This window comes from Pinus tabuliformis, chromosome 5_1 (assembly GCF_031772625.1).
Source record: "Pinus tabuliformis cultivar Carrire ecotype Pingquan chromosome 5_1, CPIR1, whole genome shotgun sequence".
NCBI lineage: Eukaryota > Viridiplantae > Streptophyta > Pinopsida > Pinales > Pinaceae > Pinus > Pinus tabuliformis.
Window position 1 is genome coordinate 700,843,571 of NC_142305.1, and position 26,042 is coordinate 700,869,612.

Below are 26,042 nucleotides of genomic sequence, written 5' to 3' on the forward strand. Positions count from 1 at the left end.
GAGGTATTATAAGATGCACCATCATAAATAATATATTGTTCTTGGATAATATATTTAACTGAATAACTAATTCATTGGAAAATACATTTACCCAATTGAAACTAAAATTATTTTTGTATGTCTCATAAAGAACATAGAAAATGCATTTCAAAACATTTGTTGTACTTTCTTTCCCTGATACGTGGGAAAATAGCCAAAATAAATCCCTAAACAATTTCCTAAACAAATAAATATCTACAAGAGAAATATCGGAAGGAACCACAGAAGTTGCGGAAATGAATTCTCACACAATGTCATTCATGCCTCCTTCTGGCTTTGGGAAACTATTCACAACAGACAATTCTAAATTCTTCTTCAATTTTGGTAACTTGTGTAATGAATGCATTGGGATTTAGAGGAACCTTTGTTGCCCTAGCTTAATTATCCTCATTCTTAAATACAAATTGTTTGCATAAAGATAAATAATTTATCTGAAATCAAAGACATCTAGAACACACCAAACGGTATCACTACATATAGCCTCTTTCCTTCACCTGCTACCCATTTTCGCTTTGCAGTAAAAAATATTCTCTCAATGAATAACATTTTCAAGTCCCGTTTACCTTTATAATTGTTTGTTTCATAACAAAGAATGGTTGTTACTATTACTCATCTGAAAATTGTTTCACACGACAATCTTAATAAATAGCAATTAAAGATACGAAAGCCAACTTTTACAGAAAGTAATGAAAATAAATTCTAAAATTCCAAAAGCATCCTCTCTATTTACATTGCACGTTGCTCCTTGTTCAAGATCATTGGTATACGTGTCATAATAAAAAAAAAATTATGATATACAATAATAGCCATTGTCTATAGAGATGACAAATTTGTACTTACGACCAAAAGTTTCCGCAATCTGGCAGCACGAGTGTTTGCATCCTGATTTTTTTATAGTGGAAATGGATTCAACATCATCAAAAACCCCATTGACAGCCAAGAGCATGAAATTTGACAGTTGTAACCTAGAGTTACAAGGAATTCCACCATATTTTATCAAGAACATGCCAGAATTTCCATTGTTTTTCGGTCAAATTTCAATTCTCACAAAACTATTAATAATAGTTATAAACGGTAAAGTGTGGAAAGACATTTGCAAATAAATATAATGCCAACAAATAATCATCTATCTTCTAGGATGAATCAACTTGATATATTCTCCCCACTACTATGTAAAACCGAACCAAATTTGATTTAAGAATGACTTGACACACCTATTTTCCCTAAAACTTGACATGAAATTTTGATCTAGTGGGGACCTTCTTCTACACAAACGAATTTAATTTTAAACTCCTGAATTTTATGCAATGAAAGATGCGCATAGGATGGGGTGCATAAGGTATGTTTTTTTGTAGAGGAGAAAATAATTTAATTACTGGAGAAAAAAACCTTTAATTCACAATTTAACAGGCACAACTACGAAAATAAATTTGTAAACTAGAAATAACGAATACTTTTTGGATTAAATACTTATTACTATTATGCAAAATTAGATTGAGTGTCTTTTTAATGGGTGCAAGAAAGTATTATTTTGCTCAAGAACGTACGTGTGCAACAAAGATATGAAACATTTATACCTTGTATGCATCGTCATATCCAATATTCGTAGTCTAATGAGGCAATAAGCATGTACATACTCGATAGGTTGAATGCCAAAACTAATAAAATTTACTCACTACGTTATTTTTGGTAAATAAGAGAACAAATATTTGAACCACAAAAAATCTGGATGACTTCTTTATCTTCGATTAAAATAGATTGTAAGATATTTCAAATGCAAAATAGTAGTAGGTAGTGGTTCTTATGCAAACGAATAAGCAAACATTCAAAATCACTAGGGTAACGAATACTACCCTATCAATAAAGAAATTAAATACCCCGGTGGAAAGATATTGGATAGACAAAAGCCTTAGAATTTTGAACACCTCCTAACCTTTAAATGTTATTATCCCACTAACTGGTCAAAATTACATTGGGCTTAATGGGTTAGCAAAATCCTTCTACCTAATTTCTCCTATCTTTGAACATTAACCTTTAATAACATAATCTTGCTATGAAATTCAATAACGCACATATGAAACATATTCTTTTCTTCACACACCCATTCTCCCATAAATGTTATTATTACACATGTCAAAATTGTTACACATAACAAACTCAATAATTACCAATTGAAGATAACAAAGGTAATCACAATTGTATGAATTTAGTCTGCACTTCATCATTTATTTAATATCACGATAATATGTGCCATAAGAAACATAAATTTACTATACAAAATAAGTTCAAACTAGTTGTGATCATGATAATCACCTAATAAAGTGCCTAATGTGAATACAAAACTAACAAAGGTGAATCGATTTAAAAGATTTCAATATGGTAGAGCTTATGTATTTTTGTGCACTATTGTTACACTAGTAGAAAATAGTGAAATTTTGGTTCATTATTATGTCATGTTTGTAGGTTTAGTATATCCAATAGATATGAAACAAAACCAAGTAACAACTTTTTTCATATCTATTCCTTAATGAAAATCTACACTACCTAAATTAAAAAATTTAACCTCCTATAAGATGTGAAAAGACCATAAAATTCTTCCTTGGTTTTCTTCCATGATGTTAATAATGAATATTTATGTCTTTTACCTCATAAATGAGTGTAGAGTTGGCTTATTCTAGTTTTAAAATGCAATGCAGGAACTTTCAAAGTATCCCATACCTCGACGTCTTAGATCCCCACTCTCTCATCTCCGTATATACAGGTTTATCTAGACATAACTAAATTTCATGATAGGAAAATTAGTGTATTAGGTTGCTTTCTATAGAGCACTCCTGCTCTAGAGATGATAGAACTTCGTTTAATTGATGACTTGAATTATGACAATCCACGAAAAGTAAAGTTTTTGGAGGAAGTGATGTATTTGAATAGAGTTTCGAAGAGAGTAAGGATATTGGTATGAGAATATTCATTTTTAATACACACTTCAAATTCTTTAAATCATTGACCAGTAAAAAGGCTTTCAAGATTCATTTTATTTTATTTTTTTATTTACGAAATGGTATGACCAATGTAGGTTGTATGTGGATATGAGGATGAATTCTACTGTGGATACAAGGATGTGGAATGACCTGCTTAGTCTTGGGCAACATCGAGTATGGACGCAGATGGCAGTCTCATGGAGTGGGTATGTGACATTTTGCCCCATTTTCATTTCGTTCATCATTAATTGTTTGCACTGGTTCTAATAGTCAGTTTTAATTATTTATATTTTTGTCAGTTATATCATTAACATTCTATGTTTCCCAGGGAAGGTAATATCTTTTGCTGGTTTATATGAGCACCATGTAGGATTAGGATGTTCCCAATGAGTTTTGAACATTTTTCCAATATGTCTTGTCGATTTTGGACTGTCATTGCGGGTTATTGCTTTAATTGCTATCCAGTTTTACATTTGATTGACAATGAAATTCCATGCTTTTATAAATTATTTGTATGTTAATTTTTAAAAGTATTTAAGAAATTTGTCTTCAGTAGCCACACTTCAAACAATGGATTTCACACTACTAGGTTTAAGGTTTGGGTTATGTATTTGGTTAAAATTTCCCAAGATTTATATCATATCTCAAGTGTCAGGTTTGGGTTATTTATTTGGTCAAAATTTCCCAAGATTTATATCATATCTTAGCCTTTTGAAATTCATGCATTCATGCCATTTGAATGTAACACATCACAACAAGGATGAGCCCTATTAAGCTCACCAACTATGTTACTATGCTTCATGAATCATAATTCAAATGGACTTTGAATTTGGTTCTTTTCCTTGACTAAACAGTATTAAGCAAAATCCTCTCATTCAAACTCAACCCCAAGTCATACTCAAAATTTTGACATGTGAATAACATTGGCTCGGCAGCAAGTTTGACACCCAAGTCCTTGCAAGTCAGACAAGACTATCCATTTATTAAAAAAATTGATCATATCCTTAAATTGTTAGCCCTTGGACTCCTTCATTAAAGAAAATATCATTCTATGGTCTTCATAATTGGTCTATAAAAACGTGGATGGGGTGAAATATGAGTTGAGTAGAGAAAGAAATTTTCTTTGACATTGCCTAGAATATTTTAAACTTTTGGGTGTAGATCATGTGACACTATCATCACGACACTAGCATTTTTTGGTAAAGTTCCACTGCAAGAGGCATCCACTGATTCACGTTCCTCAACCCATGACCGTAAAGATGATTCTTCCTTAACATTTTTGGTAGATGATTATAATGATATATAGTCCTTATCATCATAAAGTATGGATTTTCTTTCTTCACCCATGATCCACCTTCCCCCTCCCAATTGTATATAAGAATCAGTTTCTCTTGCATCCTTCCCTCTAATTGCAAATTTATACCCATACCTAAAATCCTCATCTTGATCTTGGTTCTTATGCTTCTCTTTTTCTTCTAAGCTAATAAATTAGAAAAAAATTACCTCCCTACCACCAAAAATAGATAAACCATTCTTCCTACACTATCTTTCACGCTCCACAAGAGGAATACTTAACAACTCTCCAGTTGTTGCTCCCTCTCCAATCACCATAACAACATCTTAATTTGGACCAGATCCATATGTTACGTCCGTAAGATTGGATTTAGAACTATCAAGGTCCTTCAATGTTGGGTCATATACACATATTGAATGAAAGGGAGGGACCCCTGAATTTCCAAATGAAAGAAAGGTAGCTCTCCATTCATTCACATAAGCATATGAAAGGAGAAACCAGTCTGACCAAACCTAGGGAACTTTCATCACTCCCTCCTGTAAGGATGCCATAATATAAATGTAAAAAAATTCACAAAAAGATCCACACAATCATTACACTAATTATGATATATTCTTTACGAGTAAAAATTACCATCCGCCTTGCTAATTGATGACCAATAAGGGGCTTGATCTTAATACATGATCTATTTTCATCATTACTATCCTCAACATGTTCTATTATTTAGAGTGAGATTTCATGAATTGGCAGGCGTGTTTTTCCACATTTCTATTTTTATATCTCCACCACTAATTATTAGTTAAAGGTTGTTTAGTGCCGCACAAAAATAGTCAAAATCAAATTGAAATCAAAATTTGAGAAAATAAATATATCAATTTCATTTGAAAATAGAGTAAAAAGCTTCCATTATGTATAGTACATAGGTACAGAGAAACTATAATAAAATCCTTACTTAGAATATTGCACTCTACTCAACTTTGAAATGTGAAGGCAATTAGAATTATTCGAGTTTCATAGCCAATATAACCACCTGAAAATTAAAAAAATCTTATCCACATTTCTATTTTATGTTGTTAGTATATATGTATCCATTGCATAATACATACGTTTAAATCGTACATCTCTAACATTAAGAAATACAACCAAAGTAACAAGAACTATATCAAGTTTCAAATTTCAATCATCATAGCTAGGATTAAAATAAATACACAAATACAGTTACATGAAATATCTTATGCAAAGAATTAAGAATTGTGGTTCTCAGTGGAAATCACTTATATCAATAATGAATATGCTCAATGAATAAGTTCATTATCTCATTCACTATGTTATTCTTACATATTCTCTTTAACTAAATTTTCCTACATTCTAGAAAAGTAAATGCGTTCATCCCAATGGGAACTAGCATTTGTCTCCCATGAACCATAATATAGAAAGAGGCAACTGCAAAAGAAAATGAGGAACTACATTGAGCAACTAGACTAGGTGACATTAATAAAATCAACAAATCTCGATGACCAGATATTAGTATAAAAAAAAAAAACAAATATGTGAATATTTAAGGACACTTATAATATGTGAAAGCATATACGCTAGTTGTTTCACTATTAGCTACCTTTCACATCCATGACTTATTGAACCAATGTCTTCACCATACCTTCAATTAATTCTTTCATTGGACCCATTGTAATCTCTAGCCTGACATGTTGATTGAATATCTTCTTTTTTATCTCCATGGCCTCTTCTTGTAGTTGAGAAGCCAAGACAAACTTATCATCATTAATACTAACAAATCCAACTAGCCATTTTCTTCTTAATTAAAATCAATTATATCATCAAATTGTTTTTCCATTGATTCTTCCAGCTTTTCTTATTCAAATGTTAGTGTATCTTTTGTGATCAATTTAGAATTTTGTATGATGCATGCACCATCTAGATCTTAAACAATTTGCATTTCATATAGAAACACATCACTTCTTCTATTTTTTATGCTCTGACTTTCAAAAATGATGTTTTCTAGTGTACTGATTCTTCTGGACCATTAATTTTCCTCATTTGAGTAGCATTTCATAGCTTTTTATTCTCTTTTTCTAGATCAGACAAAAATTCAAGCCTTTCACTAAAAGAAAGTAAATCATTTTTAATGAAAAAATTTTATTTGTTAATATTACTTCTCACCAAATTGAGAAATGAATCGATTTCCAGTACTAACCGTAGTAGATCGAAAACCAACTACCATACATGGTGAATGATTTCTAACCTCTAACTTATATTAGTGACAATATGACATTTGAGTGCATTAACAAGTTTCAAAGCTTTATTAAATCCATGAGGTGTGCTAGCAATGGGAATTGCACCTCGTTGTGTTTGTATTGTTACTAGAGTCACCAACAAAGGACCCACATTTAAAGCATTTTCTCACTCATATATTGTTTCTTTCATTACCAAGCTCTCTTATTCCCGTTTCTTAATAGACATTGCAAGTACATTCTCGATAGCTTCATGGAATCTCATAAAGCCATTGGTTTCAATTCCATACATATAAGAATATGTTTCTACTTTATCAATAACTTTCTTACTATGGATCCTTACTTTTTCAATTTTCAATGTTTTAATGTCCATTTTATAATTTGTGCCTTGAAAAGTAACAGAGTGATCATCAAAACTAGAAACTTCTTTGGAAATTTGCTCCATTATTTTTCGATTTTCATTCAAAGAACTGCTAGCCCAATCATGTAGTGGATTTCTTTCAATTTCCAAGTTGATATCTTCTTCGCTACTTCTTATTTTTAGGGGACTTTTGGATTCTTCCAATTCAACCATGTGCATTTTCTTTGCAATAAATTTTTAGCGAGCCTCCTTGACATCCTCATCAAATGATAGCTGACCGTGTATCATCTGTGCACTTTCAATATCTTTTTCATTTTCCTTCATTCAAAGATGAAGTCAAAGCATTTAGAGATGTGAAAAATAAATATTGCATAGGTATTCTGCCTCCTTTTTGGCACTTTGTTTCAATGTTGATGCATGCTTCTTCAACAATTTCTCTAGTCCTCATTGTCAATTATTCATTATTGCTTGGAGCACTGTGATTCTTTTCACTTTCATTTGCATGTCTTGTTAAAAATCTTTCACATTTAATAACACCCAAAAGTGTGATAAATAGGCCTTCTAGAGAAACATATTGCTAGGCTGCAATTTATTTTAAATTAAAACAATGCAGAGAATTCACAACCTCTACAAGGTGGCTTCCATTCTTCATGGTTACTTGTCCAATGGTAAATTGAAAAGAAATACTTTTTTTCTTTTCTTTTTGTGTTCAAATTTAACTTGAAAAGCGTAGTATTTCCTATAGACATTAACAACTAAATATATGTCTATAATAATTCTTTGAAGAAATAATGGTTTGCCTTGAAAACCATAAACTCAAATAAGAATATTATTTCCTCTTTGTTCATGTATCCCTTTTCCCTAGAGGAAAACTTGCAACTCCCCGGATATTTGATGGGGCCCTTATCCAGTTATCATGAAAATAACTTGCTTTACAAAAATATCTTAAGTTATACTAAAAAATTAAGTAGCTTCCTGCCTCTACAATATGGGATAGAAAAGCTGCATCAATTCTTCACCCATTACATGGGTGCACAACGAAGAAAACTCTATTGTCTAAAAAAATTAATATCTAGAGAGGAAAGATCATAATGAACCTCAAAAGTTTATGAAATGAACTCTTGTATGATGTTAGAGTCACTATCATGTGACCCAAAAACTATTTTCTTTTGACATATCTAACCACATATATAGATTCGGTAGCTTGAATATGCAACTGGATGCCTTCGAAATCAAAGAAAAAGGAGTATCTTTTACTGCAAGCATAATTATTCTAGTCTTTAAATCAAAATTGTGTGTGCACAAATAAAGGATTTCTTTGAAATAAAATACTTCTAGAATGCATGCAACATTCGCTGATCCTCGAGACCAAATCTTATTGTTATTTTTCTCTTCCATAGAAAGATTCACCTGTGCTAATATGTAGCAAACAACTAAAATCTTTAATCGATGCCCGCAAGTGAGTAAATCGTATCAGGGAAAATAGATTCATTCCTTCCCCCTAAATCCATTTAGACTCTATATATTTAAAATGTTTCATCATTCAGTAAGGCTTTTAGTGCTTTAGCTACCGATACATTACGAAACTGGAACAAAATTACTAACTACTCTCTACCAAAATACTTCCACCCATATTTACAACCATATCCATGAATGGAGAAGATATAAGAGGTTAGCAAAGGCACCTATTTCAGACTACCTAGTTGCCAATTGGTTTTCTCAGACACTTTTACCAACCATCGCAAAGCACATTTCCATGTCCAGAGTAGTCACCAATGGCCAGGTCATTAGACGTGCCCAACATATCTATATTTTATATTGGTAATCATCCACTCTTTATGACCTGATCTCAAATGTTCCCTAATATTTGAATTCTCCTACCCGTCAACATCCTGGTCCATGCGGTGATGGTCTCATTAGTGTTAGCACTGTAACTATTGTCAACTAGTTGAGTGGGAAATATACACAGTTATCCATGACTACGACACCCACTTCAACTACAACTTCTCACCCTACTTCCCCTCTTCTTACTGTGATCAATTTGATCAAATCTGCCCAATTAACCAATGGTAAGAAAAAGAAAAATAAGTATAAATATCCTTCTAAGAAGCCAACTAGTTAAAATGACCCAACTTGGAAATCTACTACCACTTCCAAATATGATAAAGGAAAATATAAAGTGGTTAAGCTTCCCTACAATATTTTTCTTGAGGGCTATTTAAATTATAAATGTCCTTTTTTATAGGAATGCATGGATCTTCTTAAATAGAAAGATTCCAAGACCCATACTACCCTTAATAACCCTTTCTCGACCTAGCTACAATAGCGACACCTTGTTGCAAACCCACCCCCACTCCTGCAAGGGGGAAATGGTGGATCTCATCCCCCTCCTTTTGGGGAAGGATCACTAACCTCTTACACTATTAAGGCAGTTGATTTACAAATCAAAGCCAAGAATTACGAAACTCATGTACCTAACACTTTGGACCCCTTGTCAAGCTCCACCTCACCTCCATATAACAATTTAAATATCGAGATGCCCATTGTAGATGCTATGATTCATCACTCCAAAGGGACACTTCATCATACTACACATAATCCTTCTACTCGCACTGTACCAAACTATAGTATTGTAGAATACCTCATGCATGTGCCTTGTCCCATCTCTGCTCTCGAAGTTTTACAAAGTTTCCCTATAAAATGGAAGGCTTTGCATACTTCCATAGGGGGGATTTGTCCCTTGGGATTATAGTTTGGTGGTATTTGACATGGAGAAAGGAACACCCCACCTCTCCAGTCAACTTGCATTCCAAGTACAGGTTCATGTGAAGGGAAAAGTCGCCCACCTGACTATGATTGACGAAGGTGCTTCAACTTGTGTGATGGCTACTTCTTGTTGGCTTTCCCTCAGTTCTCCCTCTTTATCCCTTCATTCAAATTCCTTCAAATATTTTGATGGCCACACCTTCACTCCTAAAGGATATCTTGCTAGCCTCCCCGTCACTCTTGGTGGAAAAACTATATGTGTTGATGTTGAAGTTGTAGATCGCTCTCTCGACTACAATTTTCTTCTTGGTCGTAATTGGACTTATGAAATGCAAGCCATTGTCTCTTCAGACCTTAGGATTATTTATTTCCCTCATAAATGGAAGCTTGTCTCTTTAGATCAGCTGTCCTTCTATACTTCTGAGTTTCAACAATTACCAGCTAGTAATGTTGCTCTAGCAAGTGGATCCACTAACACATTTGTTAACATTGATACAATCTGTTGAAGACATGCTCACTTTTATGGAATTCTCCTCTTCCACTATCTACAGTTCCTCTAACTGTTTCAATGGTTTTTGTGGTCTTCGACAGGTTCTCGAAGATGGTCGTTATCGCTGCCTACAAGAAGAATATCACAGCAGAAGCCACTACTAAACTCTTCTTTGAATGAGTGTGGGTACACTTTGGGATCCCATAGTCTATTATCTCAAATCGGGATAGCAGGTTGCTCAGTACATTTTGGTCTAGTCTCTAGTCGATGTTCGGCACTAAACTCACTAAGTCCACAACCTTCCATCCTCAAACTGATGGCCAGATAGAGGTTGTCAACAGGATGATCGTACACGTTCTGTGCATGTACAACTCAAAGCATCCACACACATGGGACAAGAGCCTCCCCTATGTTCATCACAGCTACAACCAATCTCTCCACAACTCTACTGGCCACAACCCTTTTCAGGTGGGCTTGGGATTCCAGCCACTATGTCCCATTGATGTGGCCATGCTATTTGTAGCTGCTCACGTAGATTCAGATCATGTCCAGTCTAAAACAGATAAGGAAAACAACTTCATTAAGCACATCTAACATATTCGCCAGCAAGTCCATGACATTCTTGAGAAATCAAATGCTAAGTACAAGCAGCGAGATGATCAACATTAGGTGCCACACAAGTTTCAGGTGGGCGACAAAGTCTGGTTGCATTTGCAAAAGGAAGGCCTTACCGGAGCCTGTCAAAAACTCATGCCACTCTTATATTGTCCTTACGCCATATCCAAGGCTGTGGGAGACAATGAATTTGAGCTCAGCATTCCCCCATTCCTTGGCCTACACCCAGTGTTCAATGTGGACCGCCTTCGACCATACTTTCCACTATTACTAGATACATCCGACATTGCAGAACAACTCACACCCATAGAGTTAAATCCATATTGCATGGAACAAGGTGCAACTGATCGGATCTTGGACACACTGATCAAGCACACTTGCCAGCAGAATATCCAATTATATCGAATTCTCAAAGCAGGCCAGCTCCTTCACCAAGGCAAGTGGCTCACCAAGGACCAAGTTCAGCAGAAGTTTCCTCGTCTCATGGAAGAACTCAACGCAATGGGGACAATTGCTTCCTAAGGGGGGAGAAATGATCCAGGTGGATATTGGTGGCCACCTGCCAAATCCACTTGGACCCCCACCATTTCTTCTTTCATCTTTTCAGCAGAATTTACTATTTTTAGCAGTTTTTCGGGTCGTGACCTTCCAGAGCCTTTTTGAGGCCCTAAATGACATTTTTTGGGAAAACTGGGAGCAACATGGGTCCATGGATCGATGTTTCTCTTCCCAAAGTTGTAGTTCTCGGATAAGTATTTCTAACAATATATTGTGTGTGTCAAACGGAGATCGTATGCCAAAGTTACGACCCTGGGAAGTTGATGTACCAATTTACCCAAATGGGGCACACAGTTTGGCGTTTCATCTTCTAGGGTTAGGTCTTTCAATGTTTAGGGTTTTTCATTGTTTCTCAACAATAAATAGGCCTTCGAGCTTCATTGTAACACAGTTCATAGGCATGTAGCCACCACATCTCTTCTCAAAGATAAGTTACCATCGCCCTAATTGGTTTATTTCCATTGTTGTTTATAAGCATATTTCAGTATTTTACCTTAATGAAATGAAGTATACTTTCACCATGTAGACCTAGCATTATTTAAAAAAGAAAAAAAAAATCAAATTCCATACACAACGCACCCTTCCCTAAGTAAAAGAGAATATATAGATGAAAATCCTTAAATATTTCTATGTGCAACTTTTTAAAATTTAAAAAATATATAATTCAACTAACTTTCAGATCAAATTTATGGGTTAAAGAAAAATTTCACCTACAAGAGCATGTAGCATAACCAGCCCAACCAATTTCTAGTGGTATAAATAGCCACCTTGGCTTTCCCTCGTAGGCATCCTTATACTTGGCATCCATACTCTACCAAATTTTCCCCATATTAGTGTAGCTTATATCCCATACTTTTAAGCACTCCCTTGTGTCAAGGGAACCCTAGTTTCATTTTTGTGATGTTGACCACTATTATCTTACATATGCTTGCTACTATTGGAGAAGATATATTTAATTGTCCAGGTAGAAGGATGTGATTAAAGGAAAGGATGTGATTAAAGGTTCCATTGGTATTGATAGTTAGGATTAAGTTGTATCCTAACTACTTCTTTGTTGTTATTTTTCAATAAATATAATCATATTATGTTCACATTTTCATGGTTTATCTTTCATTAATGTGAATTCTTGATGGATAGGATTATGGACTAGATTTATTTACATGTCTATATGCTTTGAATTCTTTGATTCACTCTTGGTTTCCTAAATATCTTGTATCTCTGTAAATTTGGAATAAAAGGTTAGGGTTTGGTTCGTGCAAGATCTACTCCAAATGTAGGACCTATGGGTGAGTACCACTTGCTTACTTTGTGTATTTAAGTTTGTTTGCATACTTCTCTAAGTTTCTTTGTTGATTTTTGTAAGTTTCTCTATTGGGACTTTCAACCTTAACCCTAGGAAAGTTTGCTCACAATGTAATTGACAAATCCACTTGGTAAAATACTTCTAGGTATTTTCCTTAAGGGTTGTTTTGCTTGATTTGGGTGATTGGGTAGTTGGTTGAGTGGATTTTTCATCTTTTGATTTCCTATTGGTCCTATTCTTTTGACCTGATCTTTTGTATTTGGACTCTTTTTTTATTTTTTCTCATTTTTCTATTTATACACTATTTGTTTTGACAACAATCACGTATACACATGGCTTGTCTTTATTAATGTAACATAATTGGAAGTTGTCTTTTATAAAACCCATGTGTGTGCATAGATAATCATTTGAATAGTTGTGTATGTTTCTGTAAGTGAAAAAAAATTCACTTTCTTGAGTGCCTTGTCTGTTTGGAAACCCTTATTTTTAGTGCGTTTCAAGGTGTCTTTATATGTACTTCAATATTTTATTTGAAAGTTCCTTTGTTTGAATTTAGGGTTTTTGTTTTCAAGTTCTTTCGGTTTTGTGTTGAGTTCTTGGGCTTTCGTCCTACGTTTTAAATGATTTTATGTCTCTACATAAATATTTGTTCTAATTTTTTTGTCATCATTGTAATCCTTCTCATTTCTTTTCACTTCTTGTGTCCCTAATAGTTGATTCTTGCATTGGATTTCCTTTCATTGGTTTGAAGTTGGATTTCCTTTGTTGATGTTCTTGGACTTCATTTGCTTGGAATTTTTTTATTTTGGTTGTTTGAAGTGATTAAATTTCATTTCCTTTAAGTACTTGAATTTATATTTCTTGGGTATCATTTCTTCTCGTTTTCTTGGAATTAGTGGATTCATTTGTTTGAAGTTCTTGGATTTAATTTACTTGGAGTTATTCGATTTCATTTTTAACATAAAGAAAAAAAAGGAATTATTATTTTAAGTTTATTTTAGTTTACTGTTACTTTTTTTGAAAAATAAAAGAAAAAATTATAGGTTTTCATCGCACTTGCAATTCATTTTGCATAAGGTATTACTCTTCCCTCTTTTTGCTTTGTCTCTTTCGTTGCAAAAATTTTAAGAAATATATAATTTACTTTTAGTAGGTCTTTTTCGTTACTTGTTTTCTTCCTTTCATTCACATTTGAGAAAAAAAATCATTAGAGTGTGTTTCCTTTTGCTTATGCATTTGAGAAAACTATACTTTTCTTGCTTGTTTGTAGGTCATATTTTAATTTCTTTTTTCTGAGGATTTTTGTGAAAATTTTCCTGAAATCTGAATTTATACATTAGTTTCTTTAAGACAAAGTGTGTATATATGAACTTTTTCCCTGTTGAAAAGTGTGTATGTCTACAAGTTTCCTTCCAAATGGTCGCGAGGTCCAGTTTTGTGGGTAATTTTTAGCCATTTTTCTCAATTTTGGCATATTTTGGGAACAATATGCGGGTTTCCTTCACAACAGCTTCATATATACATGGGTTTCCTTCATAATAAGAACATATGCATGTCTGTTTCACTCAAAATGGTTTTTATGACTCCTAAACTAGTGTTTTTCACATTTTTTGCCTATTTATCACCTATTTTCATGTTGCTTTTACGGTCTTGAAAGGTATGACCTATTACACGCGAGGTTAATTCTTATTTGTTTTGCATTAGGTGCATCCATACTCATTTGAAGAATAAAAGAATAAAAAAATGCATCCTACTTAGTTATGTTACTTTTCTTGTAATCAAGGTAGGAATAATTCAGGGTTTATGCTCACCTAAAACTCAATTCATTGAATGATAACTGTGAAGTTTTATTTGCCAATGTTCTTATATGTTTCATTCTTTAAGAGTCTCCAAATATCATAATTTTGATATCCATTACCTTGAGTAAACAATAGCCACTAAAAATAAATCCTTAATAAAATACACTAGTTTTTTAATTTTTTCGTTGAACATCAACAAGTTTACTTATTTTACGGCCTTGGAATAGGTGTGGAGATTACACTCTCTATGGCCACTCAAATTGGAACTATAAATTTATTAAACAATAAAAATACAATCCCACATAGGTTGTCAAGGAAGCGCCTCCTACACAATGGTCAAGCACTTAGTCATGTAACGATAAGGAATGAGAGATACCCTCTCTCCTACTTGTTGGAGCACCTTCCCACAACTATTCCCCTCAGTTTCAAATTGCAAACTAATTTTCTTAGTTTCCTCTCCAAGGTACCATCTAGGTCATTTCATGGAGGAATACCTATGGTACTTGAGAAAGACATTGTACCACTATATAAGTGCTCCTAGAGCATGCCCTACGAAGCAATGGTACTTACATTGGTCAAGGTGATTTTCAAGAGGCCAGTCTAAATTTGTTTGTTACTTTTGATGGTAGGACTTATCCCTTTATTATCCCAGGATTAGCTTTGAAAGGCCCTTTATCTACTCATTAATATTTTTATGTTCAGTACCAATCACTTAGAGCATGAATATTGGAGGACCATTTTCTTATTGTTTCTCTTGGATTTTTTAGTGGTGTGTTATGTACACTTCCTCCTACAATGTCTTCACTTATTTCAACTCCAAACATCCCTATGACTATTGGTGAGTCACGGCCTTTCATGGATATTTTTGGTCCACTACCATATGTCCCAAATGTTTCAGTTTCTACACCATTTGTCAGTTATCCCACTATCCAAACCATGTCTAATCCTCAAGACTTAGCTATGCCAACTGTGGGTGGAGGGTTGCAATTTTTACCACTTTCCAACCCTTCTCCTTTTGTGTTAGGTCACATACCTCTGACTCATAACCTACTATGTGTGGAAATTTCACTAACCTTCAACAATCCTTTCTGTTGGAATTTACTTCTAAGTTCAATCCCACTTCCACCACAAGATGGGGGTTATATTTGCAGCACTTATCTTATTGTTGGGGGCATTCCTACACCCACACAACCTATGGTACAACAAGGTATTTCCTTAATTGATATTATTCTTGTTAGCAATTATCTTGTTAATGATATTCCAATTATCATAAAAGGTGGTAGTCCTACACCTAACCCACCTTATGAGGCTAGCAGTGTCCCATAAACTAGGCATGTTGCATCTTTGTGGGACCTTCCAACTCAAATGTTTATTTTAGTTAGAGACACATTAATTCTAGGGGTAACCAGTTTACTAGAAACATCCCTTAGGTTGGGGGAATTCCATACGGTATGCCACTCAAACTTCACTAGAATGGAATTACTATCTGATAACACTTATGTACCCTTTCAACAACCAGTTGATGGTTGAAACCTCTAGTTCTTCAGGTCACCCTAGTTTTCCTTGGTTAGACTCCATCGTGACTACTCCGTTTCCATTTTTGGCTACTCTCAACATACCAGATCTAAAAAAGTTAACTAATGACCCCATCAACCACAACTTATTATGCCTCTAACCCTCCACAAATTTTTTGCTGAAATTCCAAAGTTTGAAGTCAAGAAGGGATATGACCTAGCAATGCATATCACTACATAACATCTTTGGTGTGTTTCTAACTCCATAATTCTTGATAGTGTCTATCTCAGGCTCTTCCCATACATTTTTTAAACGTTTCTAAGAGGTACATTGAACTCCCACATCCCTTAATTAATAACTTTAATTCCCACTCCACGGAATTTCTTTAACATTTTCAGTTACCGATACATTATGAAACCTGAACGAAATTACTAACAAATCTCTACCAAAATACTTCCACCCATATTTCCAACCATATCCATGAACGGAGAAGACATAAGAGGTTAACAAAGACACCTATTTCAGACTTCCTAGTTGCCAATCGGTTTTCTCATAAACTTTTACCAACCATCACAAAGCACATTTCCATGTTCAGAGCAATCACCAATGGCCAGGTCATTAGACGTGCCCAAAATATCTATATTTTCTATTGGCAATCATCCACTCTTTATGACTTGATCTCAAATGTTTCCTAATCTTTGAATTCTCCTACCCCTCAACATCCTGGTCCATGCGGTGATGGTCTCATTAGTGTTAGCACTGTAACTATTGTCAACTAGTTGAGTGGGAAATATACACAGTTATCCTTGACTACGACACCCACTTCAACTAAAACTTCTCACCCTACTTCCCCTCTTCTTGCTGTGATCAATTTGATCAAATCTGCCCAATTAACCAATGGTAAGAAAAAGGAAAATAAGTAGAAATATCCTTTTAAGAAGCCAACTGGTTAAAATGACCCAACTTAGAAATCTACTACCACTTCCAAATATAATAAAGGAAAATATAAAGTGCTTAAGCTTCCCTACAATATTTTTCTTAAGGGCTATTTAAATTATAAATGTCCTTTTTTATAGGAATGCATGGATCTTCTTGAGTAGAAAGATTCCAAGGCCCCTGCTACCCTTAATAACCCTTTCTCAACCTAGCAACAACAGCAACACCTTGTTGCAAAACCACCCCCACTCCTGCAAGGGGGAAATGGTGGATCTCATACCCCTCCTTTTGGAGAAGGATCACTAACCTCTTACACTATTAAGGCAGTTGATTTACAAATCAGAGCCAAGAATTATGAGACTCATGTACCTAACACTTTGGACCCCTTGTCAAGATCCACCTCACCTCCATATAACAATGTAAATATCGAGACGCCCGTTGTAGACGCTATGATTCATCACTCCAAAGGGACACTTCCATAAGGGGGATTTTTCCCTCGGGATTATAGTTTGGTGGTATTTGAAATGGAGAAAGGAACACCCCACCTCTCCCGTCAACTTGCATTCCAAGTACAGGTTCACATGAAGGGAAAAGTCGCCCACCTGACTGTGATTGACGAAGGTGCTTCAACTTGTGTGATGGCTACTTCTTGTTGGCTTGCACTCGGTTCTCTCTCTTTATCCCTTCATTCAAATTCCTTGAAATATTTTGATGGCCACACCTTCACTCCTAAAGGATATCTTGCTAGCCTCCCCATCACTCTTGGTGGAAAAGCTATATGTGTTGATGTTGAAGTTGTAGATCGCTCTCCCGACTACAATTTTCTTCTTGGTCGTAGTTGGACTTATGAAATGCAAGCCATTGTCTCTTCGGACCTTAGGATTATTTATTTCTTTCATCAATGGAAGCTTGTCGCTTTAGATCAGTTGTCCTTCTATACTTTTTAGTTTCAAAAATTACCAGCTAGTAATGTTGCTCTAGCAGGTGGATCCACTAACACATTTGTTAACATTGATACAATATATTGAAGACATCCTCACTTTTAGTGAATTTTCCTCTTCCACTATCTATGGTTCCTCTAAATATTTCAATGGTTTTTGTGGTGTTTGATAGGTTCTCGAAGATGGCCCTTATCGCTGCCTGTAAGAACAATATCACAGCAGAAGCCACTACTAAACTCTTCTTTGAACGAGTCTGGGTACACTTTGGGATCCCATAGTCTATCATCTCAAATCTAGATAGCAGGTTGCTCAGTACATTTTGGTCTAGTTTCTAGTCGATGCTCGACACTAAACTCACTAAGTCCACAACCTTCCATCCTCAAACTGATGGCCAGACAAAGGTTTTCAACAAGATGATCGTACACATTCTGTGCATGTACAACTCAAAGCATCCACGCACATGGGACAAGAGCCTCCCCTATGTTCATCACAGCTACAACCAGGCTCTCCACATCTCGACTGGCCACAGCCCTTTCCAGGTGGGCTTGGGATTCCATCCACTATGTCCCATTGACGTGGCCACGCTATTTGTAGCTACTCACGCATATTCGGATCATGTCCAGTCTGAAACAGATAAGGAAAACAACTTCATTGAGCACATCTAACATATTCGCCAGCAAGTCCATGACATTCTGGAGAAATCAAATGCCAAGTACAAGCAGCGAGATGATCAACATTAGGTGCCACACAAGTTTCAGGTGGGCGACAAAGTCTGGTTGCATTTGCAAAAGGAACGCCTTACCGCAGCCTATTGGAAACTCATACCACTCTGATATGTTCCTTACACCATATCCAAGGCTATGGGAGACAATGGATTTGAGCTCAACATTCCCCCATTACTTGGCCTGCACACAGTGTTCAATGTGGACCACCTTCGACCATACTTTCCACGATTACTAGATACATCTGACATTGCAGAACAACTCACACCCACGGAGTTAAATCCAGATTGCATGGAACAAGGTGCAACTGATCGGATCATGTACACACAGATCCAACACACTTGCTAGCAGAATATCCAATTATATCAAGTTGTCAAAGCAGGCCCACTCCTTCACCAGGGCAAATGGCTCACTAGGGACCAAGTTCAACAGAAGTTTCCTCATCTCATGGAGGAACTCAACGCAATGGGGACCATTGCTTCCTAAGGGGTGAGGAATGATCTAGGTGGATATTCGTGGCCACTTGCCAAGTCCACTTGGACCCCCACCATTGTTTCTTTCAGCTTTTCAGCACAGTTTACTAGTTTTAGCAGTTTTTCGGGTCCTCAACTTCCAGAGGATTTTTGAGGCCCTAAATGACGTTTTTTGGGAAACCTGGGAGCAACATGGGTCCGTGGATTGATGTTTCTCTTCCCAAAGTTGTAGTTCTTGGATAGGTCTTTCTAACAATATATTGTGTGTCAAACGGAGATCGTATGCGAAAGTTATGACCCCAGGAAGTTGATGTACCAATTTAACCAAATGGGATCCACAGTTTCGCGTTTCATCTTCTAGGGTTAGGTCTTTCGATGTTTAGGGTTTTTCATTGTTTCTCAACAATAAATAGGCCTTCGAGCCTCATTGTAACACAGTTCAGAGGCATGTAGCCACCACGTCTCTTCTCAAAAATAAGTTACCATCGCCCTAGCTGATTTATTTCCATTGTTGTTTATAAGCATAATTCAGTATTTTACCTTAATGAAATGAAGCATACTTTCACCATGTAGACCTAACATTATTTAAAAAAAAAAAAAAATCAAATTCCATACACAACGCACCCTTCCCTAAGAAAAAGAGAATATATAGATGAAAATCCTTAAATATTTCTATGTGCAACTTTTTAAAATTTAAAAAATATATAATTCAGTGAATTTTCAGATTAGATTTATGGGTTAAACCAAAATTTCACCTACAAGAGCATGTAGCATAACCAGCACAACCAATTTCTAGTGCTATAAATAGCCACCTTGGGTTTCCCTCGTAGGCATCCTTATACTTGGCATCCATACTCTAACAAATTTTCCCCATATTAGTGTAGCATATATCCCATACTTTTAAGCACTTCGTTGTGTGAGGGGAACCCTAGTTTCATTTTTGTGATGTTGACCACTATTATCTTACATATGCTTGCTACTATTGAAGAAGATATATTTAATTGTCCAGGTAGAAAGGATGTCATTAAAGGTTCCATTGGTATCGATAGTTAGGATCAATTTGTATCCTAACTATCTCTTTGTTGTTATTTTTCAATAAATATACTCATATTATGTTCACATTTTCATGGTTTATCTTTCATTAATGTGAATTCCTGATGTATAGGATTATGGACTAGATTTATTTACATGTTTATATGCTTTGAATTCTTTGGTTCACTCTTGGTTTCCTATATATCTTGTATCTCTGTAAATTTGGAATAAAAGGTTAGGGTTTGGTCCCTGCAAGATCTACTCCAAATGTAGGACCTATGGGTGAGTACCACTTTCTTACTTTGTGTATTTAAATTTGTTTGCATACTTCTCTAAGTTTCTTTGGTGATTTTTATAAGTCTCTCTATTGGGACTTTCAACCTTAACCCTAGGAAAGTTTTCTCACAACGTAATTGACAAATCCACTTGGTAAAATACTTCTAGGTATTTTCCTTAAGGGTTGTTTTGCTTGATTTGGGTGATTGGGTAGTTGGTTGTGTGGATTTTTCATTTTTTGATTTCCTGTTGGTCATGTTCTTTTGACCTGATCTTTTGTATTTCGACTCTTTTTTTATTTTTTCTCATTTTTCTATTTATACACTATTTGTTTTGACAACAATCACGTATACACATGACTTGTCTTTATTAATGTAACATAATTGGAAGTTGTCTTTATAAAACCCATGTGTGTGCATAGATAATCATTTGAATAGTTGTGTATGTTTCTGTAAGTGAAAAAAAATTCACTTTCTTGAGTGCCTAGTCTATTTGGAAACCCTTATTTTTAGTGTGTTTCAAGGTGTCTTTATATGTACTTCAATATTTTATTTTAAATCACCTTTGTTTCAATTTAGGGTTTTTGTTTTCAAGTGCTTTTGGTTTTGTGTTGAGTGCTTGGGCTCTGATCCTACGTTTTAAATGATTTTATGTCTTTGCATAAATATTTGTTCTAGTTTTTTTTGTCATCATTGTAATTCTTCTCATTTCTTTTCACTTCTTGTGCCCCTAATAGTTGATTCTTGCATTGGATTTCCTTTCATTGGTTTGATGTTGGATTTCCTTTGTTGATGTTCTTGGACTTCATTTGCTTGGAATTTTTTTATTTTGGTTGTTTGAAGTGATTAAATTTCATTTCCTTAAAGTACTTGAATTTATATTTCTTGGGTATCATTTCTTCTCGTTTTCTTGGAATTAGTGGATTCATTTGTTTGAAGTTCTTGGATTTAATTTACTTGGAGTTATTCGATTTCCTTTTTAACGTAAAGAAAAAAAGGAATTATTATTTTGTGTTTATTTTAGTTTATTGTTACTTTTTTTGAAAAATAAAGGAAAAAATTATAGGTTTTCATCGCATTTGCAATTCATTTTGCATAAGGTATTACTCTTCGCCCTTTTTGCTTTGTCTCTTTAATTGCAAAAATTTTAAAAATATATATAATTTACTTTTAGTAGATCTTTTTCGTTACTTGTTTTCTTCCTTTCATTCACATTTGAGAAAAAAAATCATTAGAGTGTGTTTCCTTTTGTTTATGCATTTGAGAAAACTATACTTTGCTTGCTTGTTTGTAGGTCATATTTTAATTTCTTTTCCCGAGGATTTTTGTGAAACTTTTCCTGAAATCTGAATTTATACATTAGTTTCCTTAAGACAAAGTGTGTATATATGAACTTTTTCCCGGTTGAAAAGTGTGTATGTCTACAAGTTTCCTTCCAAATGGTCGTGAGGTCCAGTTTTGTGGGTAATTTGTAGCCATTGTGCTCAATTTTGGCGTATTTTGGGATCTATATGCGGGTTTCCTTCACAACAGCTTCATGTATACATGGGTTTCCTTCATAATAAATGTGTGTTTCACTCAAAATGGTTTTTTATGACTCCTAAACTAGTGTTTTTCACATTTTTTGCCTATTTATCACCTATTTTCATGTTGCTTTTACCGTCTTCAATGGTATGACCTATTACAAGTGAGGTTAATTCTTGTTTGTTTTGCATTAGGTGCATCCATACTCATTTGAAGAATAAAAGAATAAAAAAATGCATCCTACTTAGTTATGTTACTTTTCTTGTAATCTAGGTAGGAATAATTCACGGTTTATGCTCACCTAAAACTCAATTCATTGGAGGATAACTGTGAAGTTTTATTTGCCAATGTTCTTATATGTCTTGTTCTTTAAGAGTCTCCAAATATCATAATTTGGATATCCATTACCTTGAGTAAACAATAGCCACTAAAAATAAATCCTTAATAAAATATACTGCTTTTTTAATTTTTTCGTTGAACATCAACAAGTTTAGTTATTTTAGGGCCTTGGAATAGGTGTGGTGATTACACTCTCTAAGGCCACTCAAATTGGAACTATAAATTGATTAAACAATAAAAATGCAATCCCACATAGGTTGTCAAGGAAGCGCCTCCTACACAATGGTCAAGCACTTAGTCATGTAACGATAAGGAATGAGAGATACCCTCTCTCCTACTTGTTGGAGCACCTTCCCACAACTATTCCCCTTGGCTTCAAATTGCAAACTAATTTTCTTAGTTTCCTCTCCAAGGTACCATCTAGGTCATTTCATGGAGGAATACCTATGGTACTTGAGAAAGACATTGTACCACTATATAAGTGCTCCTATAGCGTGCCCCACAAATCAATGGTACTTACATTGGTCAAGGTTATTTTCAAGAGGCCAGTATAAATTTGTTTATTATTATTGGGTGTAGGAATTATCCCTTTATTATGCCAGGATTAGCTTTGAAAGGCCCTTTATCTACTCATTAATATTTTTATGTTTGGTACCAATCACTTAGAGCAAGAATATTGGAGGGTTTTTTTCTTATTGTTTCTCTAGGATTTTTTAGTGGTGTGTTATGTACACTTCCTCCTACAATGTCTTCACTTATTTCCACTCCAAACATCCCTATGACTATTGGTGAGTCACGACATTTCATGGATATTTTTGGTCCACTACCATATGTCCCAAATGTTTCAGTTTCTACACCATTTGTCAGTTATCCCACTATCCAAACCATGTCTAATCCTCAAGACTTAGCTATGCAAACTGTGGGTGGAGGGTTGCAATTTTTGCCTCTTTCCAACCCTTCTCCTTTTGTGTTAGGTCACATACCTCTGACTCATAACCTACTATGTGTGGAAATTTCACTAACCTTCAATAATCCTTTCGGTTGGAATTTACTTCTAAGTTCAATCCCACTTCCACCACAAGATGGGGGTTATATTTGCAACACTTATCTTATTTTTGGGGGCATTCCTACACCCATGCAACCTATGGTACAACAAGGTATTTCCTTAATTAATATTATTCTTGTTGGCAGTTATCATATTAATGCTATTCCAATTATCATAAAAGGTGGTAGTCCTACACCTAACCCACCTTATGAGGCTAGCATTGTCCCATAAACTAAGCATGTTGCATCTTTGTGGGACCTTCCAGCTCAAATGTTTATTTTAGTTAGAGATACATTAATTCTAGGGGTAACCAGTTTACTATAAACATCCCTTAGGTTGGGGGAATTCCATATGGTATGCCACTCCAACTTCACTAGAATGGAATTACTATCTGATAACACTTATGTACCCTTCCGACAAACTGTTGATGGTTGAAACCTCTAGTGCTTCAGGTCACCCTAGTTTTCCCTAGTTAGACTCCATTGTGCCTACTCCATTTCCATTTTTGGCTACTCTAAACATACCAGATCTTAAAAAGTTAACTAATGACCCCATCAACCACAACTTATTATGCCTCTAACCCTCCACAAAATTTTTGGTGACATTCCAAAGTTTAAGGTCAAGAAGGGAGATGACCTAGCAATGCATATCACTACATACCATCTTTGGTGTGTTTCTAACTCCATAATTCATGACAGTGTCTATCTCAGGCTCTTCCCTCATACCTTTTTTAAACGTTTCTTAGAGGTACATTGAACTCCCACATCCCGTAATTAATAACTTTAATTCCCACTCCATAGAATTTCTTTAACATTTTCAGCTACCAATATATTATGAAACCTGAACGAAATTATTAACTACTCTCTACAAAAATACTTCCACCCATATTTACAACCATATCCATGAATGGAGAAGACATAAGAGGTTAGAAAAGGCACCTATTTTAGACTACCTAGTTGCCAATTGGTTTTCTCCGACACTTTTACCAACCATTGCAAAGCACATTTCCATGTCTAGAGCAGTCACTAATGGCCAGGTAATTAGATGTGCCCAACATATCTATATTTTCTATTGGCAATCATCCACTCTTTATGACTTGATCCCAAATGTTCCCTAATCTTTGAATTCTCCTACCCCTCAACATCCTGGTCCATGCGGTGATGGTCTCATTAGTGTTAGGAATGTAACTATTGTCAACTAGTTGAGTGGGAAATATACACGGTTATCCATGACTACGACACCCACTTCAACTACAACTTCTCACCCTACTTCCCCTCTTCTTGTTGTGATCAATTTGATCAAATCTGCCCAATTAACCAATGGTAAGAAAAAGAAAAATAAGTAGAAATATCCTTCTGAGAAGCCAACTAGTTAAAATGACCCAACTTAGAAATCTACTACTACTTCCAAATATGATAAAGGAAAATATAAAGTGGTTAAGCTTCCCTACAATATTTTTCTTGAGGGCTATTTAAATTATAAATGTCCTTTTTTATAGGAATGCATGGATCTTCTTGAATAGAAAGATTCCAAGACCCCTGCTACCCTTAATAACCATTTCTCAACCTATCAACAACAACAACACCTTGTTGCAAAACCACCCCCACTCCTGCAAGGTGGAAATGGTGGATCTCATCCCCCTCCTTTTGGAGAAGGATCATTAACCTCTTACACTTTTAAGGCAGTTTATTTACAAATTAGAGACAAGAATTACGAAACTCATGTACCTAACACTTTAGACCCCTTGTTAAGCTCCACCTCACCTCCATCTAACAATTTAAATAATGAGAGGTGTATTGTAGATGGTATGATTCATCACTCCAAAGGGACACTCCATCATACTACACATAATCCTTCTGCTTGCACTGTACCAAACTATAGTATTGTAGAATACCTTATGCATGTGCCTTGTCCCATGTCTGCTCTCGAAGTTTTACAAAGTTTCCCTATAAAATGGAAGGCTTTGCATACTTCCATAGGGGGAGTTATCCCTCGGGATTATATTTTGGTGGTATTTGATATGGAGAAAGAAACACCCCACCTCTCCCATCAACTTGCATTCCAAGTACAGGTTCACGTGAAGGGAAAAGTCGCCCACCTGACTATGATTGACAAAGGTGCTTCAACTTGTGTGATGGCTACTTCTTGTTGGCTTGCTCTCGGTTCTCCCTCTTTATCCCTTCATTCAAATTCCTTGAAATATTTTGATGGCCACACCTTCACTCCTAAAGGATATCTTTCTAGCTTCCCCATCACTATTGGTGGAAAAACTATATGTGTTGATGTTGAAGTTGCAGATCACTCTCTCGACTACAATTTTCTTCTTGGTCGTAGTTGGACTTATGAAATGCAAGACATTGTCTCTTTGGACCTTAGGATTATTTATTTACCTCATCAATGGAAGCTTGTTGCTTTAGATCAGTTTTCCTTCTTTACTTGTGAGTTTCAACAATTACCAGCTAGTAATGTTGCTGTAGCAGGTGGATGCACTAACACATTTGTTAACATTGATACAATCTGTTGAAGACATCCTCACTTTATTGAATTTTCCTCTTCCACTATCTACAGTTCCTCTAACCATTTCAATGGTCTCCACTATTTTTAATGGCCCTACTAAACCTTGGATCCTCCTAGTCCCTTCTGCCAATGATTTTTTTCGATACTAGATGCTCCTGTCATGTTTCGAATTACCTTATCAATCTATCCATATGGCTTCTATGTCTCCATTTTCCTTGGTTCGTGCCAATGGTACTACCCATTTTCCCACCATAAATCCTTCTACTGACCT

At 35.2% G+C, this 26,042-nt stretch overlaps 1 long non-coding RNA gene across 2 annotated transcripts in view; it reads right to left on the reverse strand.

Moving 5' to 3' along the window:
• Positions 1-314: 314 nt before the first annotated feature.
• The window catches only part of LOC149166867 (uncharacterized), a 197,460-nt gene continuing 171,732 nt past the window's right edge, over positions 315-26,042 (reverse strand). Inside the window, exon 3 of one of the 2 annotated variants that reach the window (XR_016260503.1) lies at positions 315-1,004. This is a non-coding gene — a long non-coding RNA (uncharacterized LOC149166867). Of the gene's footprint in view, positions 1,005-5,569; positions 5,755-26,042 lie in introns of those variants that run through there. The other variant, XR_016260504.1, reaches the window with a different exon arrangement.